The sequence below is a fragment of the Piliocolobus tephrosceles genome, chromosome 9, assembly GCF_002776525.5.
Source record: "Piliocolobus tephrosceles isolate RC106 chromosome 9, ASM277652v3, whole genome shotgun sequence".
Classification (NCBI taxonomy): domain Eukaryota; kingdom Metazoa; phylum Chordata; class Mammalia; order Primates; family Cercopithecidae; genus Piliocolobus; species Piliocolobus tephrosceles.
This window is the reverse complement of record NC_045442.1, coordinates 116744978-116770185: the sequence shown is the minus strand read 5'-3', so window position 1 is coordinate 116770185 and position 25208 is coordinate 116744978. Positions and strand designations below refer to the sequence as shown.

Below are 25208 nucleotides of genomic sequence, written 5' to 3'. Positions count from 1 at the left end.
CCTAGCCCATAAACTTTCAATGAATTGACTTGGCAATTAAAATGTTATCATAGAACAGGAGGAACCTAGTGGCATGGAAATTGATTTTAAGAATGATTTGCTCATGACCATTCTTAGCTTGATTGGAGAGATTCATAATCTTTTAAAAGACAGTTTATCCATATAACTAATGAAAAGCAGAACTTCTCTTTCTACTCGGAACTTCCTTATTTACCCCCTGCCCCCTTATTAACCCTGACAGTTTTTTTCACTGCACAAACTTCAAGATAATCTTAATTTCCTCACTTAAGCCCCACATCTACTTTGGTGACAAAACCAAGACATTGCTTTGTCTATCATTTCCCTCAAATCTACATTTTTCTCTCCATCTCTATCAAATTCTGCCTGGCCCACAGACACACAACCGTCGGAGCGCATATCCACTAATACTGCTCTCCTTCTGTCTGCCCCACACAGGTATACACTATGATTCAAGTCATCGCACAAGCAGGCCACATCAGCTAGGCTAATCTAGTAAAACAAATTATACAACACTTTCCCCTCAAAGTCAGACCACTGTTTTTTCTTTTATTAAAATTCAAAGTCAGCCGGGGGCGGTGGCTCATACCTGTAATCCCAGCACTTCGGGAGGCCGAGGTGGGCAGATCACTTGAGGTCAGGAGCTCGAGACCAGCCTGGGCAACATGGTGAAACCCTGTCTCTACTAAAAATACAAAAATTAGCCAGGCATGGTGGTGGGTGCCTGTAGTCCCAGCTACTTAGGAGGCTGATACAGAAGAATCACTTGAACGTGGGAGGCAGAGGTTGCAGTGAGCCGAGAGCACACCACTGCACTCCAGCCTGGGCAACAGAGTGAGACTCCATCTCAATCAATCAATAAATAAATCAATAAATAAAACTTGAAGTCACTTCTTTCTTTTCCCCCTAACAGTCGTTGTCCTGTGAGGGTCACAGATCACATGAGGTCCTGTGGGCTCTTAGAGGCTCTGAGCATGATCAGAAGCCATCAGTGTGCGTGATACTGAAAGCCAGGAGCCTGTGTTCATCACCAAGGGAGAAATTGAGGCCTGTGCCCAGGGCGCCCTGGCATTTGGTGGTCGGGGAGCTGCTGGGAACTGCAAAAGAGATAGAGAAGGAGCCGGGTGCAGTGGCTCACACCTGTAATCCCAGCACTTTGGAAGGCTGAGGCAGGTGGATCACCTGAGGTCAGGAGTTCAAGATCAGCCTGACCAACATGGCAAAATCCAGTCTCTACTAAAAATACAAAAATTAGCCAGGCGTGGTGGCCCATGCCTGTAATCCCAGCTACCCGGGAGACTGAGACAGGAGAATTGCTTGAACCCAGGAGGCAGAGGTTGCAGTGAGCCAAGATCGTGCCATTGCACTCCAGCCCGGGCGACACAGCAAGCGAGACTCTGTCTCAAAAAAAAAAAACAAAGAGAGAGAGAAGGAATGGCCAGTGAAAGCAAATGGGACCCAAGGGAGCTATGAACGAAACCTGGAGACCAAGTGAGACCAGGGTTTCAAGCAGGAGAGGATGTGATGGGCACCTTTGTCAAACACTGCTACCAGGTTGCATGAGACAGGGACTGTTTACCAACTCAAGAATCACTCAGGGAGCAGTGGGGATAAAGACCTGGCTAGAGTGGCTGCAAGACATAATGGGAAAAGAACAATTGGAGGCACCTATTATAGGCAGCTTTGTCAATGGCAGTAGACAGAGGGGAATCCAGGGCCAAGAAAGGTTTTGTTTCATTGTTTTGCTTGTTTTTAAAAATGGCAGAAATGGCTGGGTGTGGTGGCTCATGCCTGTAATCCTAGCACGTTGGGAGGCTAAGGCAGGTGGATCACTTGAGGTCAGGAGTTCAAGACCAGCCTGGCCAATATAATGAAAACCCATCTCTACTAAAAATACAAAAATTATTTTTTGTATTTTTTTGGGCATGGTGGCATGTGCCTGTATTCCCAGCTACTTGGGAGGCTGAAGTAGGAGGATTGCTTGAACCAGGGAGGTGAAGGTTGCAGCGAGCTGAGATTGCACCACTGCACTCCAGCCTGAGTGACAGAGTGAGGCACCATCTCAAAAAAAAAAAAAAAAAAAAGGCAGAAACGAATAATTATCTGTAAGCTGATAGGAATGATCTTGTAGGGAGAGAATTAATGGATATATTTTGGTCTTCTGGACATTAAGCCTAGGCCTTGCTGAAGTGAACTCTCTACTCTAGTCATTTTTCCTATGAGGCATAAATACACACTTCCACCTCCCAATCTTCATTCATGATGCTCCCTCTAGCAGACATGCTCTTCCTCCCCTGTTAGCAGATCCAAGTTTTGCCCATGCATTAAGCTTCTGTTCAAACCTTAGGTCTGCCATGAGGCCTCCCTTAACTTTTGTAACCTAGACCAACTGCTTCTTTAATTTTTATTTTTTTAATTTTTTTAATTTTTTTTTGTTGAGACAGAGTCTCGCTCTGTCGCCCAGGCTGGAGTGCAGTGGCCGGATCTTGGCTCACTGCAAGCTCCACCTCCCAGGTTCACGCCATTCTCCTGCCTCAGCCTCCCGAGTAGCTGGGACCACAGGCGCCCGCCACCACACCCGGCTAGTTTTTTTGTATTTTTTAATAGAGACGGGGTTTCACCGTGTTAGCCAGGATGGTCTCAATCTCCTGACCTCGTGATCCGCCCATCTCGGCCTCCCAAAGTGCTGGGATTACAGGCTTGAGCCACCGCGCCCGGCCTTCTTTAATTTTTTAATAGCACTTAATATTTATAAATTACTTATTAAGTATCTCTGTATGGAAAGGAGTGAGCTAGATTTGGGAACAGAATAAGTTAAATAAAAAGCACCATTTTATACTTGAGAAGCTAACAAACTTCTTTTTCCTTTTCTTTTTTTTTTCTTTTCTGAGATGGAGTCTCGCTCTGTCGCCCAGGCTGGAGCGCAGTGGCATGATCTCAGCTGACTGCAACCTCCACCCATGGGCTCAAGCGATTCTCCTGCCTCAGCCTCCCGAGTAGCTGGGACTACAGGCGCCCACCACCACGCCCTGCTAACTTTTTTGTATTTTTAGTAGAGACGGGGTTTCACCGTGTTAGCCAGGATGGTCTTGATCTCCTGACCTCATGATCTACCTGCCTCGGCCTCCCAAAGTGCTGGGATTACAGGCTTGAGCCACCACGTCCAGCCACAAACTTCTTATTGTAATAATTTTTTTGTATGTGTTCCCTAATTACCTTCTAACCTCAAAGGCAGGCAGGAATCAATGTTATCTTTTTTTAGTGCTTAGCACAATAAGAACTTCATAATCAGAGCTAGATACATATTTATCAAATTAAATTAAAAATAAGTATAATGGAATTACTTAGGCATCATTATATTACTTCCCAATTGTATAAAATAATCACAAAAACTTCCCTTAATAGTTTATTCCTTCAAACATTTTATAACAATTATTTTAAAACTTTCTAAAAGAGGTTAGATATTTCCCTGCTGTGTTAAATAAAGAGCCTTAAGGACAGTGGTTTTTTTAAAAACAATAATACTATTGACCTGCTTGTGGATGGCAAAACTGAGTATCTTTATTGAAAATTTTGATAAAGCTGAACTACAAGGGCATGTTGCACATTTGTTGGAATGACTATTCTTAAGACTCAGCTTTATACATAGGAAAAAAATCTGATTAGCAGTTCTACAGAGCTACTGGAAACTTGAGCTTCAAAAGTACTACAGAAATGAAAAGACAAAGGACATTGTTTTTACTGAGATTTCCATAATTCTCACTCCTCTCCTGATGACACAAAATAAGCCCAGGGGACTATTAATGAGGTTGAAATGAATATGCATGAGCTGGAATCACATCAAGAAGCTGATAAAAGGTATTGTTCCATTGCCTAGGTCAGCCTGGTATAAAAAAAATGGAAAGACCCAGTGGGTATATTATTGGCAAGTTTGTGGCAGACTTTCTTCTAGGCATATTGGAGAACACAAAACTTTACTGAATAAGAACAGCAATAACGAAAGGTACACTCGAGAGAGTAAGGAGGCTGGGCTCAGTGGCTCACGCCTGTAATCCCAGCCCTGTGGGAGGCCAAGGCAAGCAGATCGATTGAGCCCAGGAGTTGGAGACCAGCCTGGGCAACATGGGGAAACCCTGTCTCTGTACAAAAATTAGCTGGGTGCCATGGCACATATCTGTGGTCCCAGCTACTTGGGAGGCTGAGGTGGGAGGATGCCTTGAGCCCTGGAAGGTCGAGGCTACAGTAAGCCATGATTGTACCACTGTACTCCAGCCTGGGTGACAGAGGGAGACCGTCTCTCAAAAAGAAAAAAAAAAAGAGAGCGAGAAAGTAAGGAAAGTAAAAATAAAAATAAGGCAGGCAGGTGGGTGAATAAGAGAAGGATAAGGAAGAGAAGAAAAAGGACAAGAGGAATAGGAGAAAAGAGAAGAAAGACAACCGAGAGGAAGAACTAATCACAGACAAGAATGCGGCAGGAGCGAAGAAAAGGAAATAAAGAGGCTGGAAAGGAAAAGGAAATTAACCGACTTGGGATATTTTCAGGTTTTTCCGAAGGTCACGCCCCGGTTTTCACTGTGAATTAAAGACTCAGGAAACAGCCTTTCCTGTTGAGACCTGTGTGTAATTCCTGCTCTGCACCTTGCTAGTGATTGTTGCACATCCAGATAAAAGCATCTGCAAAGAGAAGGGGCTTGCACCTCAAGGTGGGGGGGCCTTACTGCTTTAAATCCCTGGGGAGGATAGGTGTCTCTCAAACTTGCAACAGGAAGTGAGGGAGAGCCCGGGCCTTGCTCACAACGAGTCAAGCCACTCAGGAGACACTGTCTTTTCAAAAATGGGCTAAACTGAATATGATTTAACACAAAATTGTACATTCTGGCATCTGAAGCTTAAGATACCCTAACTTCACAATTGATGACTGCTTAGAAGTGAAACACGGAAGCGGCTATGTTTGAGCAGAGACAAAAGTGAAAAGGTGTGCTCAGAGCTTGAACACATGTAAACAAAGAGCAAGCTGTCCTGGTAGGGAAGAAAGGACACCGCCACATCTAGGAAGGTGCTGTCGGTCAGGAGTAAAGAACAAAGAACTAGGCCAGGCGCGGTGGCTCAAGCCTGTAATCCCAGCACTTTGGGAGGCCAAGACGGGCGGATCACGAGGTCAGGAGATCAAGACCATCCTGGCTAACACAGTGAAACCCCGTCTCTACTAAAAAATACAAAAAAAAAACCTAGCTGGGCGTGGTGGCAGACACCTGTAGTCCCAGCTATTCGGGAGGCTGAGGCAGGAGAATGGCGTAAACCTGGGAGGCGGAGCTTGCAATGAGCCAAGATCCGGCCGCTGCACTCCAGCCTGGGCGACAGAGAGAGACTCTTGTCTCAAAAAAAAAAACAAGAACAAAGAACTAGAGACAGATTCAGGTAGACGCCAAAAAAAAAAAAAAAAAAAAAAAAATAGCCTGAGACAGGCCCATGACCTAGAGTTGGGGGCCTAATTACTGTGATGGCGCACACCTGTTATCTCAGTTACTTGGGAGGCTGAGACAGGAGAATTGCTTGAAGCTGGGAGGTGGGGTTTACAGGTGTGGAGCACCACACCCAGCCTCTTGAAGTGAAATTTATACACAGTAATATTTACTCTTTTTAGTGTACAGATCTATGAATTTTGACTCATGTAATACAGTTGTGTAACCACCTCCACAATTATCATAGGGAATATTTCACCACCCAAAAAGGTTGACTCATGTCCCCTTGTGGTGAATTCCTCCTGCCCACCCACAGTCCCTGCGATTTTTGCTCCATAGTTCTCCCTTTTCCAGAAGGCAACCTACAGGGTATTATACAGTTCACAGTCTCCTTCGGGGCTGCTTTCACTTCACACAATGCTTCTGAGATTTCTCTATGTTCTCAGGTCTATCAGTAATTCGTACTTTTTATTTCCAAGTGGTATTCCATTGTATTGTTTATCTCTGTTTATCCATTTACAGTTGATGAACATTTGGCTTGTTTGTAGTTTGGGGTGAGTGTGAATAAAACCACTATACACATCTCACACAGGTCTGTGTGAGAACATATGTTTTCATTTCTCTCGGGTGAAAACCTAGGAGTAGGACTGTCCGGTTGTATGGTGTTCTGGGTTGGATTCTGTCCCCTGCCCCCGTGCCCACCAAAAAGATGTTGAGTCCTAATCCCCAGTATCTTATTTGGAAATAAGTCATTGTGGGCCGGGCTCAGTGGCTCATGCCTGTAATTCTAGCACTTTGGGAGGCTGAGGCAGCCGGATCACTTGAGGCCAACAGTTTGAGACCAGCCTGACCAACAGAGCAAAATCCCGTCTCCACTAAAAATACTAACATTAGCCGGGCATGGTGGTGTGAACCTGTTATCCCAGCTACACAGGAAGTTGAGGCAGGAGAGTTGCTTGAACCTGGGAGACAGAGGTTGCAGTGAGCTGAGATTATGCCACTGCCTACCAGCCTGGGCGACAGAGTGAGACTGTGTCTCAAAAGAAAAAAAAACAAAAAAAAGTCACTGAAGATGATGTAATTAAGATGAGGTCATACTGGAGTAAGGTGGCCCTTGATCTGACTGGTAGGTATCATAAGAAGAGGAGAAGAGACACAGAAACAGACACGCAAGAAGAAGATGGCCTTGTGACAACAGGGGCAGAGATTGGAGTGATGCATCAATAAGATAAATGGTGCCAAGGATTGTCAGCAAGCACCAGAGGTTAGAAGATGTGAGGAAAGAAACTCTCCTATAAGTTTCAGAGGGAGCTTCAAAGAGAGCACTGCCTGCAGACCCCTTCATCTGACACTTGCAGCCACTAGAAGTGGGAGACATACATTGCTGTTGTTTTAAGCCACTCACTTTGCGATACCTTGTTACAGCAACCGTAGGAAAGTAAGGCAGTATGGTCAGTGTATATTTCACTTAATGGGCACTTTTCCTCAAAGTGCCCGTAAGTATTTACATTCCCACCAGCAGTGCATGAGAGTCCTGCTTGCTCTATGATCCATCAGCACATGACACTAACAGCGTTTTTAATTTTAGCCATTCTAATAGGTGAATAGTGGTTTTAATTTTTATCTTTCTAATGGCTTATTATTTTGAGCAACTTTTCATGTGCTATTTGCCATCCATATATCTTCCTTAGTGAAGCGTCTGTTCCAGTCTTTTATCCAGTTTTTATTGGTTGTGTGTGTTTTCTTAGTAAGTTGTAAGAGTTCTTTTACAGGTGTGTGTTTTCTAAATATTTTCTCCCCATCTATGACTTCTCTCTTTATTTCCTTAACAATGTCTTTTGAAGAAGAAAAACTTTAAATTTGAAGGCTTATTTATCCATGTTTTCTTTTATGATTTGTGTTTGTGTCCTAGCAAAAAAACAAACAAACAAAAAAACTTTTGCTCAAGCTAAACACTCAATTAATTTCTCTTATGTTTTCTTTTAGAAGTTTTATAGTTTTTGCTTTTACATTTAGGTCTATGATGTATTTCAAATGAATATTTTCATATGGTGCTAGGCAATGGAGTAAAGGCTGAATTTCTTTTTTTTTTTCGTTAGTATATAGATGTTCCATTGTTCTGTTTGTTGAAAGGACTATGTTTTATACATTGATGAACTTGGTAGCTTTGTTGCAAATCAATTGACTATGTCAATGTCTATCTATTTCTATTTCTGGATTTTCTTTCCTTTTTTTTTTTTTTTTTTTTTTGAGATGGAGTCTCGCTCTGTTGCCAGCCTGGAGTGCAGTGGCACGACCTCGGCTCATTGCAGCCTCCGCCTCCCAGGTTCAAGCCATTCTCCTGCCTCAGCCTCCTAAGTAGCTGGGACTACAGGCGCGTGCCACCACGCCCAGCTAATTTTTGTATTTTTAATAGAGACAGGGTTTCACCATGTTGGCCAGGATGGTCTTGATTTCCTGACCTCATAATCTGCCCACCTCGGCCTCCCAGAGTGCTGGGATTACAGGCCTGAGCCACCACATCTGGCCTATTTCTGGATTTTCTATCCTGTTCCATGTCTCTATATATCTAACCTTTCATCACTACCACCCTACCTTATTTATATTGCTTTACAGCAACTCTAAAAATCAGGTTTTGTGAGTTATCTAACTTTGTTTTTCTCCAAAATTATTTTGGTTGTACTAGGCCCTTTGCTTTCAAATACATTTTAGAATAACATTGATATTTTTCAAAATGCTTACTGTATTTTTTTTATTATATACTTTAAGTTCTGGGATACATGTGCAGAACGTGCAGGTTTGTTACATAGGTATACACGTACCATGGTGGCTTGCTGCATCCATCAACCCGTCCTCTACGTTAGGTATTTCTCCTAATGCTCTCCCTCCCCTAGCCCCCTATCCCCGACAGGCCCCAGTGTGTGATGTTCCCCTCCCTGTGTCCATGTGTTCTCATTGTTCAACTCCCATCTATGAGTGAGAACATGCGGTGTTTAACTGATATCTTAATATATAGTCTTCTGATATGTGAACAGAGTATGTCTCTCCATTTATTTAGGTCTTCTTCGATTTCCTTATCAGTATTTGGTAATTTCTAGCATACAAACCTTACATATATTTTGTTAAAGTCATCCCTAAGTGTTTCTCTGTTTTGATGTTATTGTAAATTATACATTTTTAGAATTTCAATTTCCAATTATTTATTGCTTGTATGTAAAAATACAGTTGATCCCATAGATTGACCTTGTATCTTATGAACTTGACAAACTCACATATTATAGTTCTTAGTCATTTTTAAAATAGTTCTTTGGGATTTTTAATGTAGATAATCATGTCTTTTGTAATAAAGACCATTTTATTTCTTAGGTTCTCTGTTTTTTTAAATTTGGCATTCTTTTCAGGGAATTCCAGGGGAAGAGGCATGTCCACAGCCAGTGAAGAGAAGGAGATTTGGTTTCACATTTTGGTGTTTTGAAGGCAACATTAAACTGCTGTTTATATTACGTAGACTCATTTCTAAATTTTTATGTCAAACTGTGCCCCTGTTATTTGTGTTCTGTGACTGACTCCTACTGCAGACTCTTTGATTCTAGATCTTAAGTGTTCAAACTATAATGTTCCCTTTGGATAAAATATTTCCTCCTGTGGTCCACTTTTTAAAACGTATATGAAATGGGACATTTTGTGGCTACCCATAAGCCAATGCCACAGGGCAAGGAAAAATTAAAACAAGACATTTGATTAAAGAGTGAAGACAAGGAATTAAAGAATATAAAAGATAAAAAGGAAACTAATTCTTACCTTAGTCAGGCTGCAATTCTATTCAAAGAAACAGGATACATGGCCTTGAGAACTCCCATAGGTTCCCAGATGAGAAGCATCTGTTGATTTGAAGTTGGAGAACAGAGGAAGGAGCATAAACAAGATTGGAAACAGGATTTGGATTTTTTGAGGCCTTCCCAGCCAATATCGGGTGGCAGCAGCCCCATTCCACAGCTCGCTTGTTAGCTGCTGAAAGCGGAGTATGACTCTTGGATAGCAGAAAGAAAGGGAAGGAAAAATTCTTCAGGGTGGAAAAAGATGTACAAAAGTACCTTACAGTTAAGAGAGGGTCTGCCACGTCAACAAACACTAACAATAAAATATATTCAAGTTGCTCTCTGATTCCAGGTCTTTTGCCTTCCCATTAATCACATGCATCTTAAGTACCCCAAAAAATGACCCCTGATACCAACAAAGCTTTTCCACAGTCTCTCCATGAAGTAACATGCCTGGCTTTTCATCTTGGCTTTTCCATCAACACATTTAATAAAGTCCATCTTTCAACTTTCATTCAATAAACATCTATGCATCCAACTGGGGCCAGGCAATATGTCAGGACCTAAGAATATGGAGATGAAAAACGAGGTCACTGCCCTCAGCAGACTTACAGCCTAGTGGAGAAGACAGACATTGGAACAAACATAACACAATAAATGCTGTGATGGACAAGCACCTGGGAGCCAGAGATTCTTTTTTTTTTTTGAGATGGAGTCTCGCTTTATTGCCCAGATTGGAGTGCAGTGGCATGATCTCAGCTCACCGCAACCTCTGCCTCCCGGATTCAGAGATTCTCCTGACTCAGCCTCCTGAGTAGCTGAGACTACAGGTGCGCACTACCATGCCCAGCTAATTTTTGTATTTTTAGTAGAGACAGGGTTTCACTATGTTGGCCAGGCTGGTCTTGAACTCCTAACCTTGCGATCCACCTGCCTCAGCCTCCCAAAGTGCTGGGATTACAGGCATGAGATTCTTAAACCAGGTCAGAGAAAGTCAGAAAGCTTCCTGGAGAAGGCATCTAAGCAGCACATTAAAGCTTCTGTACACTAGAAACCCTCTTATTGGCTATTTTCATTCAAGTACATGGTCAGTTAATCAGAACAGGAAATTATAGAAACATAATGTATGCCTTAAACACTTAATTTAACATAAACATATGTTGAGCATTTGTGTCCCAGTTTATTTGACTGTAGACTCAACATTTTCCTTTAACCAAAAATCTTCTAATTGGAGTTCCCGTAGAAATCACAGGGATTTCTTTCCTGTAGAAATCACACTCCTAATACATTCATTAACTACACAATTTCTAGTTTGCCTCTTCAAAGGGGAGCAGGAATGTGGAGAGAATTGCAAAGCAACCTGAGTAAAGCATTCTTCTTGACTGATACTAGTTTATCCATCTGATACAATTCTCTTACCCACACCTAACTTGACAGCATATTGTTTTAAGCTGCTCATGTTCATTCTTTTCAAAGCATTTGACTTGATTTTGATCATCACAACCCTCTTTCTTTTGGTGTTCATGTTTTGTTGATTTAATGTTTAATTATATAACAGTATTAAAATAACAACCAGCAGAACAAGTTTGAGGCAAACACACCTTATTCTTCTTAAGCAAACAACTCAATCAGTAGCCACAGAAGTAGGTGGAGAACAGCTTATCACCTGCAGGAGTCCAGCAGGCCACAGGATTCATCCTGTGCATCTTACATCGGGAATTTTGGTGACAGTTCATCCCAACTGTGGCTAAGTAGAGATCTGTTAAAACATCTACGACCGAAAAGGCACAGACATTCAAAGGAGGCTGACCAACACAGAGAGCTGAGATGGGCACAAAGGAAGCACACATATTCAGAGGAGGAGTTGGGAGAGCTCAGGCTTCAAGCTAATTAGCTCACAGTTGGGCCCGCACGGTGGCTCATGCCTATAATCCCAGCATTTCGGGAGGCCGAGGCAGGCGGATCACATGAGGCCAGGGGTTTGAGACCAACCTGGCCAACATGGTGAAACTCCATCTCTATTAAAAATATAAAAATTAGCTGGGCATGGTAGTGTACGTCTGTAATCCCAGCTACTCAGGAGGCTGTGGCACGAGAATTGCTTGAACCTGGGAGGGAGAGGTCACAGTGAGCTGAGATCACCCCACTGCCCTCCAGTCTGGGGGACAGAGACTCTGTCTTAAATAAATAAGTAAATCGCTCACATTTGGGCTTTGTATCTTAAAGGCATATAAAACAACTCATTTTCCTTAATTTTTCTGTCACTCTATGAGAATGTCAAACTCATCTTTCTCAACATCAACACTGAACACTGGTGAAGACACCACTATTTCAATGAACATGCCAACATTTGTTACAAAGCCTTCTTCAGAAGAATGGAGCATCACAATATATCAGTTGCTCGTGTCATCAACAACCACAGTACTGACTCCTAAAGGGTTCCTAGCAAACACAAAACAATGGAGAGGCAGGTGAGGGAAGCTGGTGCCCAATTCACGAAACCCACAGAGGATCATTGAAAAACCACTAGAGGCTTTGAAAGAGATCTATTAACTATACAAACAGTGGAGTGGCTATAAGGACAATGAATAAAACCACGAAACCCATCAGAAGATGTGAGAAGTGTGGAAGCTGTCCCAAGGCTGGTGGGAAAAGCTGGGGAAGAAATGACCAAGCCAGTTTCCACTGGACCACGGCTTTGTCTATCCTGCCCCATCTTGAAATCAAAAGAACTAGGGGGAGTCTCAGCACTTTTGGGAGGCTGAGGCGGGTGGATCACTTGAGGTCAGGAGTTGGAGACTGGCATGGCCAAAATGGTGAAACCCCATTTCTGCTGAAAATACAAAAATACTCCAGGTGTGGTGGTGTGCACCTGTAATCCTAGCTAGTCGGGAGGCCGGGGTAGGAGAATTGCTTGAACCCAGGGGGAGGATGTTGCAATATGCAGAGATTGTGCCGGTGCATGCCAGTCTGGATGACAGAGCAAGACTCTGTTTCAAAAAAAAAAAAAAATAGACTGGAGGGTCAATTCCCAAAGAATTTGAACGTTCCTGAGTCAGTTTTCGTACTTGAGCATAACAAGCTGCACTCATGACAAATGTCATAAAATAACTGAAGCAGCTGGCAAACATAAGAAAAGAAAAACAGAGCGGGTGGAGCTGTTAAATTAATGATACAGAGGTCTGAGAAACCTACATAAGGAAGTTCATTTCTCTTGATCAGTAAATATTCAAGGGTAAGAAACTCTGGTAATCCACTGATCTAGGTGGACGACAACAGTTTTGTTGATCAGAATGCCACGTGTGGCCAGGCGTGGTGGCTCACACCTGTAATTCCAACACTTTGGGAGGCTGAGGCAGGTGGATCATTTGAGGTCAGGAGTTTGAGACCAGCCTGGCCAACACGGTGAAATCCCGTCTCTACTAAAAATACAAAAATTAGCCAGGGTGCTGGCATGCACCTGTAATTCCAGCTACTTGGGAGGCTGAGGCAGGAGAATCGTTCAGTAATATGCTGAATAATCAAGGCTTCCGCCATTTACCTGGGGAAACGGAGGTTGCAGTGAGCCAAGATGGTGCCACTACACTCCAGCCTGGGTAACAGAGTAAGACTGTCTCATTTTAAAAAAAAGAAAAAAAAAAGGAATGTCGTGTATGTGTGTGTGCATGTGTGTGTGTGTGTGTGTATCCCTCCCAGCCCTGGGAATTTTTCAACCTGCCATGAAATCTCTGTTTTGTCTCAGAGTCATCCTTCCTTTCTTCTTATTTGACTCTCTGATGATGCCTCATCTAGTCCCAAACACCTCCCCAGAACAGTGAGCAGAGCTTGCCCCTTGCTCTGAGATAAAGCCTTTGTAACTGCTCCAACCAGGGCCTGACAGCCATGAGTACAACTGTCCTGGCAGCTCTGCAGGGAGCTCATAAGAACAGGGAAACAGGAGGGACCAGCTCTGCCTGGCAGCTGTGACATGGTGTGCCAAAATAGGCATTAATGTCGCGTGCAGGAGAAACAGGCGGAAGGGACAGAAGGATTTATCTCTTGTTAGAACTGAGCTGCGTTTTACAATCCAGATCAAATTTCTTGGTCACTTTTACGGTGAAATTCTCATGGTTTCAGAGTCCAGTGCTATTGCTTAGAAGGAAAAAAAAAAAGTGGCACAGAAGGATAATTGAATTAAGTAAATATTCAAGAGTGCTTTGGCCCAGACAGATTCAGTACAACACAACACGCAAAACCATCCGACCTCCATGCAGCTGCTCATAGAAAAAAAAAAAAAAAAAAAAAAGCTAATTTCAACAGGGCTGCTGAATAATCAAGGCTTGAAAGGAGAAGTCGTAAGGGAATCTGATCTGTTGCCTACATCGTTAGAGAACATACAGCTTTGTACATCAAAGCAAAGCACATCCTCCTCCCTCATTAGAGCCAAGGGGAGGCTTGGGACTCTGTCCCCCCCAGTACACTTGGGACTCTTTTAAGACCGTGGTTGTTTTGAAGCTGGCAAAGCAGAGAAGAGAAAAGCCATCTTCTCTTATGGTGATGATTTTATTTACTCTGTTGAAGGCTGGTCACTGCTGGTCACTGCCAGCCCCTGGGTCGCCTGGGATTTACAGAGGACCCTCTTCATATAGCATGAGTTCACTGAGATCGCTCCCTTCTTCTCTGTCTTCAATATACGATTCATTACATAAACAATAAAAACAATGCTGGTCTATATTTGAAGGGAATTTTACAGTTTTCAGTCGGACTGTGCAATTGTCTAAGAGCTGGAAATATTGGAATTTAGGTGCATGAGAGCATAGTCTCTCACAATACTTCTGCCATTTGGTTTCTCATTTGGGCCGTTAGTTATCACAGGACCTGACTTTCATGGAAACAAACTGCAGAATTTGAGACGGATCATTTTATAGTATTAGTTGTGTTGGGCTGCTTGGTTCCTTTAAGAGACTCCGTGTATCTTTGGCAGAGCATAAAAAGTACTACGGAGCACATCATCGATGGCCTCTGATTTGATGTTTTATCTGCATCCACATGATCTATTTGTGCCTCCTTCTATCTTTTGGGCATCTGGATTTAAATCCTCATTTATTATCCTGATTTGCTTCTGCACCAAATGGCTATGTTCCCTCTTCTCATCAACATCTCTTCCTTCTCCGGACGCTCTTAATTACATATGACCATAACCTGAAGGTGAGCTTCCAACAGGATATTTACAAGACAGACACTGGTGGACCTAGTTCCTGCCAGGCACCAATTACTACAGGGCAATTTAGGTAAATTACCAAGGTTTGAACAGCAGTCTAAATTGTGGCCATAAGATTAAAAAGGAAAATTTCCTAAATGGATGTTATTAATTCTTAGAGTATTGCAATCTGATTCTACCAAAACATACTTTCGTCTCAGTCCTAATTTCCTCCATCCCAAGCTGTTTAATGTTATATTCAGAATATTATCATTAGAATGACTTTAGAAACGGACCATAGGGATAAACAGGCAGAAGAAGATCTGCGGAATCTAAAGGATGTCATGCAAATACCTGTTAAAATCATACAAATATCTGTTAAAATAGCAGCTCTGCTAGATAGGAAGATAGAATGTAAAAAGAATACAGAGGTGAGGCTGGGTGCAATGACTCACGCCTGTCATGCCAACACTTTGGGAGGCCAAAGTAGGAGGATCACTTGAGGCCAGGAGTTTGAGCCCAGCCTAGGCAACATAACAACACCCCATCTCTACAAAGAAATGTTTAAAATTAGCCATGGTACAGCACACCTGTAGTTCCAGCTCCTTGGAAGGCTGAGGCAGGTGGATCGCTTGAGCCCAGGAGTTCAAGGGTGCAGTGAGCTAGGATCACATATCTGCATCCTCACCTGGAGGACAAAGTGAAATCCCCAGGTTTTTTCTTTCTCTATGAAAAAGGGAAAAAAATTCAGAGTAGAAAGAAGCATTTAACAGATTGGTTGAATCCAGTGAGGGAGTGGCACAAAGAGGGAGATCAGAATTGGGGTTTGGAAGGAAGGTCACAGGATATAATTTGCCTTAACCAGAAGATATAATTGAGAGTAACTACAAAGGGTAAGTGAATTTAAGGGCTTAGGGCAGAAGACACGGACTTGGAGTCCACGGTTGGTATAAGCTACAATTATTATAAAAAAGTCAATACAGCAGTCTATTTGTGAGAAAAGTTATGCTGGAGGTCCATAGCTCTGTCTTTCTTTCTTTTTGTTTGTTTGTTTGTTTTGCTGGGGTTTTTTTGTTTTTTGTTTTTGAGATGGAGTTTCACTCTTGTTGCCCAGGCTGGAGTGCAGTGGCGTGATCTCAGCTCACTACAACCTCCCCCTCCTGGGTTCAAGTGATTCTCCTGCATCAGTTTCCTGAGTAGCTGGGATTACAGGTGCCCACGACCATGCCTGGCTATTTTTTTGTATTTTTTAGCAGAGATGGGGTTTCACCATGTTGGCCAGGCCAGTCTCAAACTCCTGACCTCAAGTGATCCACCTGCCTTGATCTCCCAAAGTGTTGGGATTACAGGCATGAGACACCGCTCCTGGCCCATAGCTCTGTCTTTCCTAACCAAATGGGTCTTTCCAGTTTATGTGCTACTCAGTCTCTGAGAAGGTAACATCAATGTGCTAGGAATGGAAACCCCAACTTCCTTGGGGAAGTATTTGTAAACTTCTTAGAAAGATAAGTGAAATGAATGTGGGATAGTGTAATTGGTTTTTTGGTGAGTAAATACATTTTAACCCCAGGCAAGGTTAGATCCAAGTCAATTCTAAAGATGATTAACTAAATCAAACTCACAGTATTATTTGTGTGTTAATATAGGGAATAGTTTTGTGCATGCCTTATATTTTAAATGTTTGTATTGTATAAAATAATTTGGGAACTGTGTATGATGGCTTACACCTATAATCCCAGCACTTTGGGAGGCTGAGGTGGGAGGATCGCTTGATCCCAGGAGTTTGAGACCAGCCTGGGCAATATAGCAAGACCCCATCTCTATAAAACAAAACAAAATAAAATAATTTGGCATGACTAATAGATTTAGACTCGTGCTTCTAAGTTGACACAATAAAACCAAATTTGTAAACAGTACTGGAAAAACTTAGGGGAATTAAAGTTTACATAAATGTTTATGAATATATTATATATATATGTTAGCTTTATATTACAAGTCTCAGGGAAGTTGTATTAAAAACTTGAAGGATTTAGAAAGAAAACTAAATATATAAAGTTTATAAATATGCAATTTAAGATGTTTAAAGGAGTTTAAGTTTCTAAGTGGAACCAAATATTAACCAATGATATAAAAATAATTTTTAAAACTTATTATTATTATATATGGCAAAATATATACATTTAAGAAAAAATAATGATTTTTACATTTACTTTTTAAAATAAAGTATTAACACTAAAAAAAAACCACGTGAATGACAAAAGTGTGCAAACACACTTTCACCTTAACATACATGAAAATGGATATATCTTCTTTGATGTCACACAACAAATGAACAATATTTGTCACGTGCAACTTTGATAGAGCTTTGTCTCCTTCCACAGGATGCTGTGTATACGTAGGAGTTTCCTTCACTGAAGAATTTCCTGTTATCCGCACTTAAATCTCAGGGCAAGAATCGAGACTTTTAAGAAAACATGTGGTCAGGCACAGGGGCTCATGCCTGTAGTCTCAGCACTTTCGGAGGCCAATGCATGCCAGCCTGGGTGACAGAGCAAGACACTGTCTCAAAAAAAAAAAAGAAAAAGAAGAAAGAAAAAGAAAAAAGAAAACATGCAAAGTGTATATTTCTCTTGCTCACTTCAGCAGCTTCACCTAAAGTAAGCACTTTATGTCCCATATACAACGTTAAGACATGCTTATGCAATTCACTATGCCTTGCTTCTCTCCTGATGCTAAAAAAAAGAGAAAAGATGGAAATAGAATTGCAGAAAAAATAGCTGAATTGCAATATTTACCAAAGTGATCATTAGCAAAATATAGAATTGCCTACAAATGCCCACTGATCCCGAAGAATCCCAACAAACAAGAAAAAAAAATGCACTTAGGCAGAGTTGAATTTTACATATATAAGTTATATATTTCTTAGGGAATATAAGTTATATATTTCTTAGTTTCCCTTTCAAAACTATGTTTTGAAGTTAATTCTCTTTAAAAGCAGTCAGTTCTGTGTTTTTTAAAAAAGTAACATTGGGCTGGCCCATGCCTATAATCCCAGCACTTTAGGAGGCTGAGGCAGGAGGATGACTTGAGCCCAGGAGTTCAAGACCAGTCTGGGCAACATAGTGAGACCTCGCCTCTAAAATAAAAATACCCCCAAAATTACCCAAGCATGATGGCATTAGCCTGTAGTCCCAGCTACTTGGGAGGCTAAGGCAGGAGGATTCCTTGAGCCCAGGAGGTTGAGGCTGTGGTGAGCCATGATCGTGCCACTGCACTCCAGCCTGGGTGACACAGGGAGACCCCATTTCTATAATAATAATAACAAACAAAAATTTTAAAATAAAATAAAGTAGAGCATCAGTAAAGGACCTTCAAATGCTATTGTCTGAATTCTATGAATATAAAGGGATCTAGTCTGTTTGAAAAGGTTTACCTAATGGACTTTTATTATTTTACATTTATTGAGAGCCAGCAAAACAATGAATGAAAAACAAACAGAAAGGCATCAATTTGTCATCTAAACCCTGCCTCTCTTTCTGTTGTACTGATCATTACAAAAACCTTTCTATTGGGATAAACAGACACTTTTCTCCCTGGGACAGTTTGTAATTATCTCACATCTTTATTCTCACACGAGTCTCAGTGCATATTCCCTGGCTGGGTCTGGGCAGCATCCCATCATCCCTTCAACAGAACTACATCACAGTCCCCTTCCTAGTTTACTCTTCCAGGATTTCTTTCGTGAACTGCCACCAGAACATCTCCTTCTAGCCAACAGCCATATAAAGTATCATGTCAGGACAAGATTTGTCTTGGTTTACTGGGATAATCTTGTCTCTCCTTTTATATTGTGTTATCTGTTTAAATAGAAAAGATGAACCAGTGTGTAAATTCTACAGCACAACTTTTAGAATCCATCTATTTTTAGAGACAGATTACTTTTCTGGAATTTGGCAGAAATTCCTTAAGAACAGATCAGAATTGACTGCGACCATTTGATCATTTTCCTGATTGATTTACAAGAAGTCTACCACCATGCCCCATCTCAAACCTAGCCCTGCAATTCAAGGAGACTTCCAGGGGAAAAGTGAGCACTACTAAAAATGACCCCTCTTTTTTCCTTCTCTAACCTCCTGGGCCCCCACCCCAGCTACTTCATCATCAGCCCTGATTCTGCCCTTTGGCTCCCCAGTGAATTGCACCCCTCCTAACCCCCTGCCATTAGCATTTCTCAGTAATGCCGGGCTGGCTACCCAGGTTGTGAGGTCCAGTGCAACATGGAAATCTGTGGCCCTTTGTCACCAAATGATTAGGCATTTCTAGAGGGTGACAGCGGAGCATTAAGCCAAGTGATGGCCTTTGTAAGGTAGGTTTTGCCATACGACTGCACAGGTTGTAGCCCATGAAAAAAAGTGCAGGTTCCTGAGCCATTAGGACCATTGGAATCCTCTGATAAAATTAAGAAAGCTGGCTGGGCGCAGGTGGCTCACACCTGTAATCCCAGCACTTTGGGAGGCCAAGGCAGGCGGATCACCTGAGGTCAGGACTTCAACCAGCCTGGCCAACACTGACGAAACACTGTCTCTACTAAAACTACAAAAATTAGCCGGGTATGGTGGTGTGCACCTATAATCCCAGCTATTTGGGAGGCTGAGGCAAGAGAATCCCTTGAACCCAGAAGGCAGAGGTTTCAGTGAGCTGACATTGCGTCACGGCACTCCAGACTCCATCCTGGGTGATAGAGCAAGACTCCGTCTCAAAAAAAAAAAAAAAAAAACAGAATTCAGAAATCTGCATCTAAGAATTATTACGTAAAGAAACCCAAAAGAAAGTTTTTCTCAGGGTTTCTCAGGGAAAGAGAGTACAAAGAAAGGCTGGGAGAGAAAAGATAGTGTCCGAAGTAGGGAAAGGAAGGGAGAGACACAAGACATCACAAAGTGATTGAGGGTCTTCACTAGTAGACTACAGAGACAGGGGGCGCAGGGCAAGAAATACCAACTAGGGAAGGGGTTCAGAGATGAAGCTGGAGACCCATTTGCAGGAATGAGCAATGATTTAAAATCATACAGCTGGAAGCTGGGCACAGTGGCTCACACCTGTAATCTCAGCACTTTGGGAAGCCAAGATGGGCGGATCACTTGAGGTCAGGAGTTCGAGACCAGCCTGGCCAACATGGTGAAACTCCGTCTCTACAAAAAATACAAAAATTAGCTGGGCGTGGTGGTGCACACCTGTAATCCCAGCTACTCAGGAGGCTGAGGCAGGAGAATCGCTTGAATCCAGGAGGCAGAGGTTGCAGTTAGCCAAGATTGTGCCCTCCAGCCTGGGTGACAGAGACTCTGTCTCAAAAAAATAAAAAATAATAAAAATCATACGGCTGGTCAAAAGCACCTCACTGAGTGATGGCCCCCTTGGAGGGATCATGTGTAATTTACCTAAGTCCTTGATTGTGAAACTAATGGAAAAGAGAATCTACATAATTCCTTAAGAGAAGCAATACATATACACATAGACTCCTGGTTTTCAAATACTACTGTACAAGATATAATTGATGTTAAAACTCTTCTGCAGAAACTTAATCAACCTAATACTGTGGAAGGTGTTCCAAGATCTTCTAGTACCTTTGAATAGCCAGTAGGAATTAAATGATGGATTAAATCATTTCATTGATTCATTCCTACATTAACTTAATTACATTTATAAAATATATTAATTTATTGATGAATGAAAGCATAATATACCAGCTAATCTATAATCCACAGAATACTAAATTAGCTTTCATTAGATAAACTAAATTAAATAATATTCAGTAGGGGTCTAACAAATTTTTGTTGAGTCAGTCAATAAAATGTAAACAAATCCCTTATTAACCCCCAAATCTCAGAATGGTAATTTTCCAATCTGCAACCTGACAACTTTTTTTCATAAGGCAGCTAGAGAAGATATTGATTCAACAGACACCTGGTTTTCAAAATTAATCTCATATTTCTTTTGCTTCCCATATAGCAAGAAATTTCAAATGTTTCTTTTTCTGGTCAATCATTACATCACTTTGTGGAGCATAAAAAGGACTTAGGGAAGAGATAAAACAAGTTGCAATGACCAAGCCTCAACTCACATGCTCTAAAGCGAAAGGACACAGTAACATTTCATGCAGGATTTCCATAGTGCTATAAAATAGACTGTGATGTTTTGCCCCTAATTGAGTTATGCTTTTAGGACATTGTTATTGATTTTTAAAATGATATGAAATCACTTTTAAGATTTCAGGTCAGGAGCAGTGGCTCACACCTGTAATCCCAGCACCTTGGGAGGCCGAGGCGGGTGGATCACGAGGTCAGGAGATTGAGACCATAAATAAAAAATTTCAAAATATATGCTTGGTGTCCAAATTTTGGAAAACAGGCAGGCAAAGCTGGGTTTGTTCACATGGAAATAGGTTTTCAAGAGGATGGGAGTAAATGGAGGGAAAGTTGATGAAATTCTGCTTCCAGTAATGATGAAATTAACTCTCCCACAGAAAACAACTGCCAGCTTAAAAAAACAAAACAAAACAAAAAAATAAATAAATAAAACCCAAACCAACTACCCGAGTGACCAAAAGCAGGCAGAAACTGGAGCAGGGAGGGTCTGCAGGGAGGAGGCAGAGGCTGCAGTGAGCTGAGATTGCGCCACTGCGATCCAGCCTGGGCAACAGAGAGAGAACCTGTCTCAAAAAAAAAAAGAAAAGAAAAAAAAAGGAAGGAAGGAAGGAAGGAAGGAAGGAAGGGGGGGAGGAGGGAGGGAGGGTAGGAAAGTGGGAGGGAAAGAAAAAGAAAGGAACAAACCTCAGTCTTCTTGGCCTGAAGAACTAGGGTGGGGCTCAGTCAGGGGCCATGGCAGCTGGAAAAGGAAGAGGAGAAATATGCAGAAGAAGAACTAGAGCAAGAAACCAGGAAGCCCTAAATTCTCTGCAGGAACTCTGCCCAAATGCTTAGATGACCCCTAAACTTTGCTTGCAACCATTAGATTTCAAGCAGCCCACCTAAGGCTAAAAGAACTAAATGGAGATTTTAGCTATTGTTCATTACCTATTAAAACAACAACGAAAAAAATCAATCCCCTCTGCCAGTGACCCTCCAGTGTGTGATTAGGATATGGCAGGGATATCCCTTTTTTCACTATAAGAGACAGCCCCACACCACGGAGTTCTACTCTATTCAAAATGTCAGTTGCACACATCCTTAGTTCTGCTCTAAGAAGAGGTTTCAAATCGCCCTGGTTGGAACTTGGAATGTGTTTTTCTTACTTTTTTTTTTTTTTTTTTTTGAGACACAGTCTCGTTCTGTTCCCAGGTTGGAGTACAGCGGCGTGATCTCAGCTCACTGAAACCTCCACCTCCTGGGTTTAAGCAATTCTCCTGCCTCAGCCTCTTGAGTAGCTTGGATTACAGGTGCCTGCCACCATGCCTGGCTAATTTTTGTATTTTTATTAGAGACGGGGTTTCACTATGTTGGCCAGGATGGTCTCGAACTCCTGACCTCAAGTGATTCCACCCGCCTCGGCCTCCCACAGTGTTGGGATTACAGGCGTGAGCCACCATGCCTGGCCGGAATGTGTTTTCCACTGAAACACTGTGATAAATGATAGCTCATGTACAGTCAGGTGCACGATGAACTCAGTAGTCTTTACACCAATCTAGAAATAATACCATAACTTACCTTATTGCTTCTATGAGAAAATGTGTTCCAAGTTTCATACAACACACTTTGAAATTCCTGGAGCACAACTACTTCTTCAATGCTCCTTTGGCTTCAAAACTAGCTACCTTCACCAGTTAATCCCCATACACAATAGTGGCATCCTATGCCCAATCAGAATAGGGTAGATAAGCACTCAGGGTTTTGCCATAGTGTGTCTCTTTTACAAAGGAGTTAAAAGAGAGAGAAAAAAAAAAAAGCCAATAACAATCCCAGGAGTGTGTGACAGAGAGAGAGCAAGTGAGAGAAAGAGAGAGAGAAATGTCTACTTCTATGTGCCCATTTAACTAAATATAAACATTCTGCCTATTCTCTACATATCTCTAACTCCTTTTGGGGGTTATAGCATATGAACTATTTAGTAACTCAAGGTAATGATGTTACATTTTAGAATAAGAACCAAGGAATCAGATTTCAGTAGAAAAGCAAAGTATTGAACACTATATATCTTGTGTGTCCAAATATTCTCTTTTTCTGAGGACACCAGTAATATTGGATTATGGTCCACTCTAACAGCCTGATTTTAACCTCATCTCTTCTCTAAAGGTCCATCTCCAAACACAGTTACATGGTGAAGTACTGGGGTTAGGGCTCAACATGTGAATTTTAGGGGGAGTGGGGGAGTGGGTATGAAGAGAAATCAGCCCATAATGTGTATTGCTCTCTACTGAGTCAAGTTCTTGGAGGTTGAATCCTGCTGCTATAGCCTTGAACTCCAACTCATTATGGCTCGGCTCCTCTCAGGGTTTATAATTTGGAATTGCTCGAGTGAATGGCCCATGCCGCTTTATCTGCAGGTATCCTTCCAAAGGATTGTGGGCATATCTTTCCAAAGAGGTTGTGCATTTGTTTTTGCCAGATGTCCTGGAGGATTTACTGATCTAGGATGTTTTGTATGTTCATTCTTCAATTTAGGAAGTCATTGTACTCTACAGGTAAACTTAAATCTCAAACCCATGCATTGTATAACCTGTGATTATGAGTTCTCAGGGGAGACATTTTTCCTCCTGAGCACGCATGCCGAGACAGACAAGCTTCATCACTGTCTCCCTTTTAACAAGGGTGTCATTCCTCAAGATCTTGGTTTCACGAGGGTCTTATTTCTAACACCATGCCTCTCCTAGCACCCAGGCCTTTCCCTGTGGCAGTCTAATTTTTGGGGTGGCTCCCACGATCCCTACCTCCTGGTGTTCATGCCCTTGAATAATATCCTCCTCTTGAGTATAGGCAGGACCTGTAACTTGACTCTAACCAATAGAATATGAGACCAGCCGCAGTGGCTCACGCCTGTAATCCCAGCACTTTAGGAGGTTCAGGCAGGTGGATTACTTGAGCCCAGGAGTTCGAGACCAGCCTGGGCAATATGGCCAAACCTATCCCTACAAAAAATACAAAAATTAGCCAGGTGTGGTGACTAACTTTTTGTGGTGCCTGTAGTCCCAGCTACTTAGGAGGCTGAGGTCAGAGGATGGCTTTAGCCTGTGAGGCTGAGGCTGCAACGAGCTGTGATCACACTACTGCACCCCAGTCTGGGTAACAGAGCAAGACCCTGTCTCAAAACAAACAAACAAACAAAGACGGCAAGGGTGACAGGATGGACATGATTCCAAGATGATTTTATTCATCTTGCTGGAGGCTCTCACTCCCTTCCTGGCTTTGACAAAGCGAGCTGACATGTTGGGGTGGTGTATATTAGGATGCCCATGTGGCACTAAGGGTGGCCTCCTGGGTGACAACCAGGAAAAAAAAAAAACAGACACTTTCAATCTTACCTACACCTGCGAAGAACTGAATTCTGCCGACAAGAGTGGATTCTTCTCCAGTGGAGACCTCAGCCTAGCAGACACCTTGATTGCAGTCATTTGAGACCCCAAGCAGACAACCTAGTGGTGCCATGCTTAGCCTCTTGACCCACAGAAACTGGAACATCATAAATATATGTTGTGTTTTTTGTCACTAAGTCTGTGGTAATATGTTACATAGCCAAAGGTAACTAACATACTCTCCCAAGTCAGATGGTCACCAAACCCAAGGCCAAAGATTGCTAAGACCTGCCTCAAGAGCAGTGATAATAGTAATTTATAAAATTATTACTCTGGTTTTCAGTTTCTTCTTTGTTTTTGGTCCCTGGGAATTTCTATTATTTTCTTTAACAATTAGCTATGGATTTACAAAAATCTTATGTTGTGTACAGCCTAGTTAGGTTTTTCTTTTTTCTGCTGTAAGCTGGGTAAGTTTCATGTCATAAAGTCCTCCATATTGCTAGAAATGGTAGAACACCTTAAAGGTTTCCAGTCAAAGTAGAAGCATTATGCTCTCTTCTCTTTGAATGAATTTTCTGTTCTCCAGAAAATCCACCTACTCCCAATGTTGGCATGTAGCCTTTAAGTTTGAGACTCAACTTTATCTCAAATGCTAACTTTTTCTCAAAATGCCAATCCACATTTTTCGCTGCCTCTTAGAAATAGTTTTCTTTTGGAGGTCTTATCTTGACATTAAGCACCTTACTTTCCAAAATCCCTGCTACCTATTTTTGCCTGCCTTTCAGAGGGATTATTTCCTAATCATTTCCCAGTGTTCACCTTCACTCACCCCTTATCCAGTTAGTGACCAAGAGCTCTTTCTTCTTCCTTACAATTCTTCTCACATCAGCTTCTCCTTTTGCCATGCTGCAGCCAATATACCCCTAGTTTAGGCTCTCACCGTCTCATGTTCACATGTTGCACTACTTTCTTTTCAGTGCCCTTCCTTTTGCATTCTCATTTCCTCAACTTTGCTCACGTGGTTACTTCCTTCTAGAGTGTTCTCTGTCTACCAACATTTCACCTACTTTGTCCAGGCACAGTGGCTCACACCTGTAATCTTAGCACTTTGGGAGGCTGAGGTGGGAGGATTGCTTGAGTCCAGGATTTCGAGACCAGTCTGAGTAACATAGTGAGACCCCATCTCTACAAAAAATTTAAAAATTTGCCAGGCATAGTGTCATACCCCA

General features: G+C 42.1%; 1 protein-coding gene and 1 long non-coding RNA gene across 2 annotated transcripts in view; both read right to left on the bottom strand.

The window, feature by feature from the left end:
• Window positions 1-25208, bottom strand: part of FAM107B (family with sequence similarity 107 member B) — a 257812-nt gene that overhangs the window by 94267 nt on the left and 138337 nt on the right. The window lies entirely within an intron of this gene.
• LOC111549926 lies at window positions 21309-24942 on the bottom strand. The gene is made up of 3 exons (XR_002733873.1): window positions 24809-24942; window positions 23989-24136; window positions 21309-21359 (listed from the first exon to the last, which is right to left on the bottom strand). It is a non-coding gene; the product is annotated as an uncharacterized LOC111549926 (long non-coding RNA).